Here is a 6,527-nt window from a genome sequence, read left to right on the forward strand (position 1 = left end):
CGATGTAAACAGAATTTACAGAATCATTAAGCTTATTTAATATCAGCGGTCTTCCGGTAAGCAAGCCAACCAGGCCCTGTGGTGAGGAACCCAAACTCCAATGATAAATAAATAGAGAAAAAAACTCTCAGTCGGGAGGGCCAGGTCCCCTCTGACTTGTCACAGCTGCACTCAGTGACTTTGATTAAAAGTTACTGAGTAAATGCTTATGAATAACAGTGAGAGATTATTAGTTGTGATTTGGGAAATTTCATTTGTTGAAACTGTTTAGGTCTTATTTTGTCTCATTTTGTGACCGATGACAGACAACAGAGGAATGTTATAAGCAGGGAAGATAGTGATGGCATAATGTGCAGCTATAACTTCAAACTGCTGTCATGTGATGTACGTTTAACATAAAATAAGTATTGCAAATACTGTTTAGCATTAATGTGACAGCACATAGTCCCTCTTTACTCTTGGCTGGTGATGGACTATGTCTTTGAACAATGACCATAACTATTATTTTGATCTCACTCAAAACAGATTTTTCACTTGTAACTATAATTCAACCATGCTTTTATGGAAACATAATTATTTTTAACATATAGTGTGGTATTTATTGAGTATCTTGGAGAACCGGGGTATATGCACATAACAGTCATTATAGTATCAAGCTCTCCTTGGTAATGATAATGCAGACATCACCATAGCACAGCCACAGTATGTTTTTAAGAAATGTATGAAATTTTTTTTGCTTTGTTAATGTTTCTCTATAAATTCTTTTGAAGACATATTTTACGTCCAGTTTACTGTCAATAAAACTTTACATTACATTTTTATGTAACATTTACATTCTTTTTTTAATCTTATGTTTATTGTACAAAATAAATAAATGTATGAAGAAATATATATATAAATAAATAGTAATATAAATATATATTTTACATGTAAATGTATGTATTAAATATATATATATAGTAAATAATCTTATAATTTCATTAGCCTTACTTCATCTCTTGTACAGGATCTGAAAATCATTTGAAGAGGTGGATGGTTTGGGCGTGCACTATGGAGTGAATGTAAAAATACAATTGTTTACACTTCATATCATTGCATGTTGGGTAAAGGGAAATTTTCTTTTCTTTTTTTTTGTCTGTCTCTCTTCCTCGCTCTTCCTTCTGGCAGCCTATAATTTTTCTTTTTCAATCACGCTGGCTCCCATGGCAACTCTATCTGCTGAGTAGCCAGACAAGCTCTGTGAAATTGTTCCAGGGCCCCTGTAATTGGGTCCAAGTTAGATGCAGAGAGTAATGTAGTGCGGCGGGAACATTATAGATGCTCGCTGTATGCAATGCGGACGGCAATGTTAGCTTTGATGTGAATATGTTACATTTCACATTATACCGCTCATAACACACAACAGCTCTTTTGATAAAAGGCCCGCAAAATGAAGAACAAAAGGCGTGCATTTGCACACCAACCTGTGATTAGAACAACATATAATTTATGAAATGAAAGGCAGTTTGAGGTTGTCTATTATTATATGAATATTTGGAGGAGAAAGTTTTTTTGGGGGTGGCTAAAATGTGAATGTGTAGTATTTACACTGATCTAAATGAATGAGTGAATGAATGAGGTATTTATCTGATATATAGGATGTATGTAAGCATAGACAACAAGAAGATTGCTCTTGTATGGCAAACTGTTTGCAATTTCATTAATTTGTTGATACAAGATGGGAGCTAAATGACTAATTGTAAACCGCAGGATATAGGTCATAAATATATGACCTTTAATCAGATAATTTGGTTGTTTTGTGTTTTTCAAATCTGTATAAGCCTATATCAGATATTTTTTTTACTTTTGTACAAGACAAGTAAATACCTTTTTTATTAAAGTACTCCTTTTTCAAGCGTAAAGAAAGCTTTGTGGTAATAATTATCACCAATGCCAGCTGCATTTGCACTGCACTGATTTCAGAACAGTTTAGTCAGGTTTGTCTCTCATGTGCATGCTGTGGTCCATTAGCGTCACCTAAAGGACACTGAGTAAATGAAGCAGGAGCTCTTATTTGACACCGCTGCTCGATTGTGGCCTGAGGACATCAAGATTAAGTCAAACATGTTTACAAACATTTAGGAATCTGATAGTGTGAGAATGCTGTGAAAGAATCAGATAAGAATATCTCAAGACATTTTTAAAATTGTGATTTACACTACACAAGAACTTGATTTCTATCAAAAATGTATGTATATAATTTGTGTTTCATTTTTAAATATCAAGTAAGTCATATTTGCATATGCATAAGGAGCTGTGGAATTATTGCATATGGTTGCTGTCCTTCTAAAACCTTGGTTGCCCAAATTCACTGTTTTTCAGGAAATGGAAAAAATGCTGTAATTTTTTATTATAAAAGACTGTGTTGTCAAAGATTGACAGGTACAACCCAGTGACAAACATAAAGGGTGACTTATAATAATGATTTGTGACAAAAACTAATAATCATGAAATATGGAAATACAAGGTTTCAGATTTAGAAGGACCGGAGCAATTGCGTAATGTGGATTTAGGTAAATTTGATAAATATCATGTTTGTGTTCGAATTTAACTTTTTATTGGAGACTTGGCAGAATTTAGCTCAGTTTCTAACATTGTTGAGATCTTTTTCTAATTGAGATTTGTGACATTTCTGTATTTTATTCTCAGAAGATAATGTATACATTTCTTTGATATCTATGAGCAATAACTGGGATATTAAAGAGATCTCATCTGTAATTTTTCTTTCTTATGGGTAGCCCCTTAATATTCCACAGCATATTATTAATAATTAACTGTTTTCTATCAAGGTCCATAGGGATTTGTGTTGCAATTATTAATCAAATAGCAAGAAAACCAAAATCTCATTCTAAAACTGTGATGAAACGTTCCTTCAGATAAATTTCGAACCGGGCTTTATTTCTCCATTCGAGATGAATAAATCTGGATGGACAGAGGCTCCATCTGCATTTGTTTTCACAAGGCCCTGTGTGTCATAATCTGATAAACGGAGCCAGGAAGAAAGAAGTTTCCTTCCAAATGTTCTAAAGCAAACAGGAAGGCCAAAGGAAGCCAGATATGTAAGAGGATCCAAAACACTTCCAGCAGTTCAGCACCAGGTCCAATGTTATGCCTGCTAAAGATATTCCAGCTTATTCTTCCTGTAACATGAAAGAAGCATCCAATATGATGAACTAGACCATCGACAATCCTTAATTTCTGGCTGTATAGTTCAGTGAATTCTCCTGGTGTAATAGGTTTTCTGTAATGTAGTCCTTTTTTCTGGTGTCACGTGGGTTGTTATGAGGAGGGACAGTGGGGAGACTGATAACAGCCCGTGTTACACGTGTACCGAATACCTATCATACATGTGACAAGTTTCTGGCATGCTGTATCATGTGTGTGAGATTCTCGTAAAGTTTTAGTCTAGTTAAATACTAAAATAAATCAACAGCCATCATGTAAAGGGGTCTGAAAATGAGGGTGTTTTAATTTTTGGAGAAAATGCTTGCTTTCCGAATCATCATTTATGTGTATAGACTAGACTTCTTAAATCTCTAGGACTAGAATATTACAGATTTGTAAGAGTGGACACGAAGCATTAGCTACCTAGCAACATGCTTAAAGCATCTTAGCAACGTATAGCAAAGCCCTGACATCCACCCACATAACCCCATTAGTTTAAAGTCTTTTTTTCATAAAATGTAAAGATCCAATTTGAATATTCTTGGCAATGCTAACAACAACAACATTAAAGTGCCATTATAGCTTCCTAAAAGAGCCATTTATTTCATTTTTCATACATGTCAATGCAGCAACTGCCCTGAAACATAAACCCTGCATGCATGACACACATGTTTTGGCGCTTATACTGTGAACGACTTTGAGAAATTACAGCGTTGGAGGGATGACCTCCAGAAATGGCGGCAAATGTGTGGCACACAGCTGAATTGATGAGGTCTTCCAGGCAGTGACAGCTGATAAAAGTGAAGTTGTTTGGAAAAATGCACGAAGAAGGTTATAGTAAACACATCACGTTTTCATCTGTTCATGTGCGGCGCCACGTAAGCTGCTTAAAAAAGCATCTACCTTTAGGCCTACTCAGTTTCCATCTCCCTCCTTTCTCTCACTCACTCACTTTCCAATTTCAATGAATTTGGAGCGTGTAGCAAACATAAATCCAAGCAGCTGGAGAGAGATATAGAGGGACCGCGAGACGCTGTGGTACCCCTGCAACCCCCCTGCAAAGAAACGCTTTATTCCCATCAGCTGCGTTTTTCTTATCGCTCCTTTCCAGATGCACGTCGGGCAAGAGGCTCCATAATTAGGTGGCGAGATCTCGGTCTCCGATCACTTTGGTACGTTATCAGCTCTGACACCAATCTCCTTGAGTGACATTCTACCCATCGGTTATATAAACCACAGTCCAGGTTCAGTGTGTGAGAAGTCAATGCAGCGAGATGAAGTGAGGGAGAAGAACGAGCATTAAGAGCTCCTCAAGACTCGGGGCCACGTCTTTCCTACAGCTCTCTCCTTTATAGTTTTTTAATTAAACACACAGAGCTGTTCTGTGTGAAGACGGAGAGAAAAGATAAAGACATGCTGTGTGGAAAAGAAGCGAGAAGAGAGATAAAGTGTTTGTGTGTGATGTTTTTTGGCAATGATTCTTTGGAGATGCTGTTTAAATCCTGCTTTGCCTGGAGGAGTAAAGTTAAGACTGCATATATTGTACGCGATATAAAAGCGTTCCTGTAGCTCAGTGGTAAGAGCATGGAGCTAACAACGCCAAGGTTGTGGGTTTGATCCCCGGGGATTCCACATACTTAGAAACAAATGTATAGGATAATGCAATGTAAATCGCTTTGGATAAAAGCATGTGGCAAAATGCACAGATGTTAATGTAATTGATTCATTAAGATATGAGGGTCAGCCTATAACATGTGTTACATATCTCATATAAAGTATATCTGGCACAAAGCTCAGATAAAGTTATAAGATAAATGTCAAAACTGTCTCTGTTTCGAGAGGCTGTGATCATGCTTTTCTCCTTTGCAGGATACACAGGGTGTAGTCTGAACTGTGCAATGCGCTGATTCAGGCAAAATCCCCCATAGTTCCTCCTAGAGGGATTTCACAACCGTTGATGTAAGAGAGACACCAACTGGCCCATATTGTTCACTCCACCCTTGTTTTGTTCCATCTCCAGTTTATATCCACAGTGTTTCTTTCCAGCACTACACACAGTGTTAATCTCTAGAATTGGCTTTAGGGGATAAATCTCACGAAGCTTGTCAAGAAAAATCTAAATAATTTAAATAATTATACTTCTTTCAATAAATGAATTCATATATTCTCGGTTAAATTAAGACTGCAATAAAATAGAAAAATAGAAAATGAATAAGAAGTAACAAATTATAATTATGGTAATGTATGTTTGTTTACATATGTATGTTTACATAATAATTATGTATTGTTTTTTGCAGTACACCTACATTATAGTAGTAATATTTCATTTTTTTTTTAAATCATTAAGTTTGAACTAGATATTCTCCACTACTGTATTCAGGAGAGTCAAATATTACGGGCCACATTACATTCATACAAATTGGTTGGTGAAAATGCCACAAAGTTATATATTAAATAATGCAAAGGCTTCCAGCTTAAATACGTTTTATAATACTAATGTGTTTTAATGTATTTAACCTGAACATTAAAATGCCAGTGATTTGAAGGGAAAGCTCAACCTAAAATGAATTTAGGAAAGCAAACAGTTCTAGGACACCACTACCATTTTCATTCTTCCAGCTTAGGTAATTAATGATGTCCCATAAATGTCATATGCTCACATTTTTCCAAAATCTTTCTTTGTTTTCAGTAGAACAAAGACATTTATGCAGTGCTCGAATTGAACCAAGTCTTATGGGGGTCCCCCTCATAAGACTTTTTTGATGGGGGTTAGTCTCGCAATATACAATTTATACAAAATATATTTAAAAATGATAAGCATAACTATATACTATTTATTATAAAGAGGCTTACAGAAAAGAACAGGCTTATTTCACTGTCTTGCGCTCAGCGGACTTTAGACGTGGGGTGTTTCAAATTGAAAGAGACATGACAACTAGCCCATAAACTAATTTAACATAAATGATTGTAAATAATTAATTCACAAAATATACCATATCCATTGCATGAATTTAATCACATTTGTCATTATCATTTTTACTCAGATACAAATATCTGAGGGACCCCCATAATGCCTTATGGGGGATCCCGGATCCCCCCAGCCCCCCTTCAATTCCAGCACTGCATTTCTGTAAGTTTGTAACAATTTGACGTCAATGACAGGATTTTGGGGGGACTATCCCTTTAAGGGATAAATGTCAGCGTGCATTTTTATGAAATTATTTTACATAGCTCTAATGTACCTTTATGTATCGTGCATACTGTATAGTGGTAATGTATTTATGTATGAATCTAGCAGCCAAAGTATTTGTTCGGTTTTAAAT

Source organism: Triplophysa dalaica, chromosome 15, assembly GCF_015846415.1.
Source record: "Triplophysa dalaica isolate WHDGS20190420 chromosome 15, ASM1584641v1, whole genome shotgun sequence".
Classification (NCBI taxonomy): Eukaryota; Metazoa; Chordata; class Actinopteri; order Cypriniformes; family Nemacheilidae; genus Triplophysa; species Triplophysa dalaica.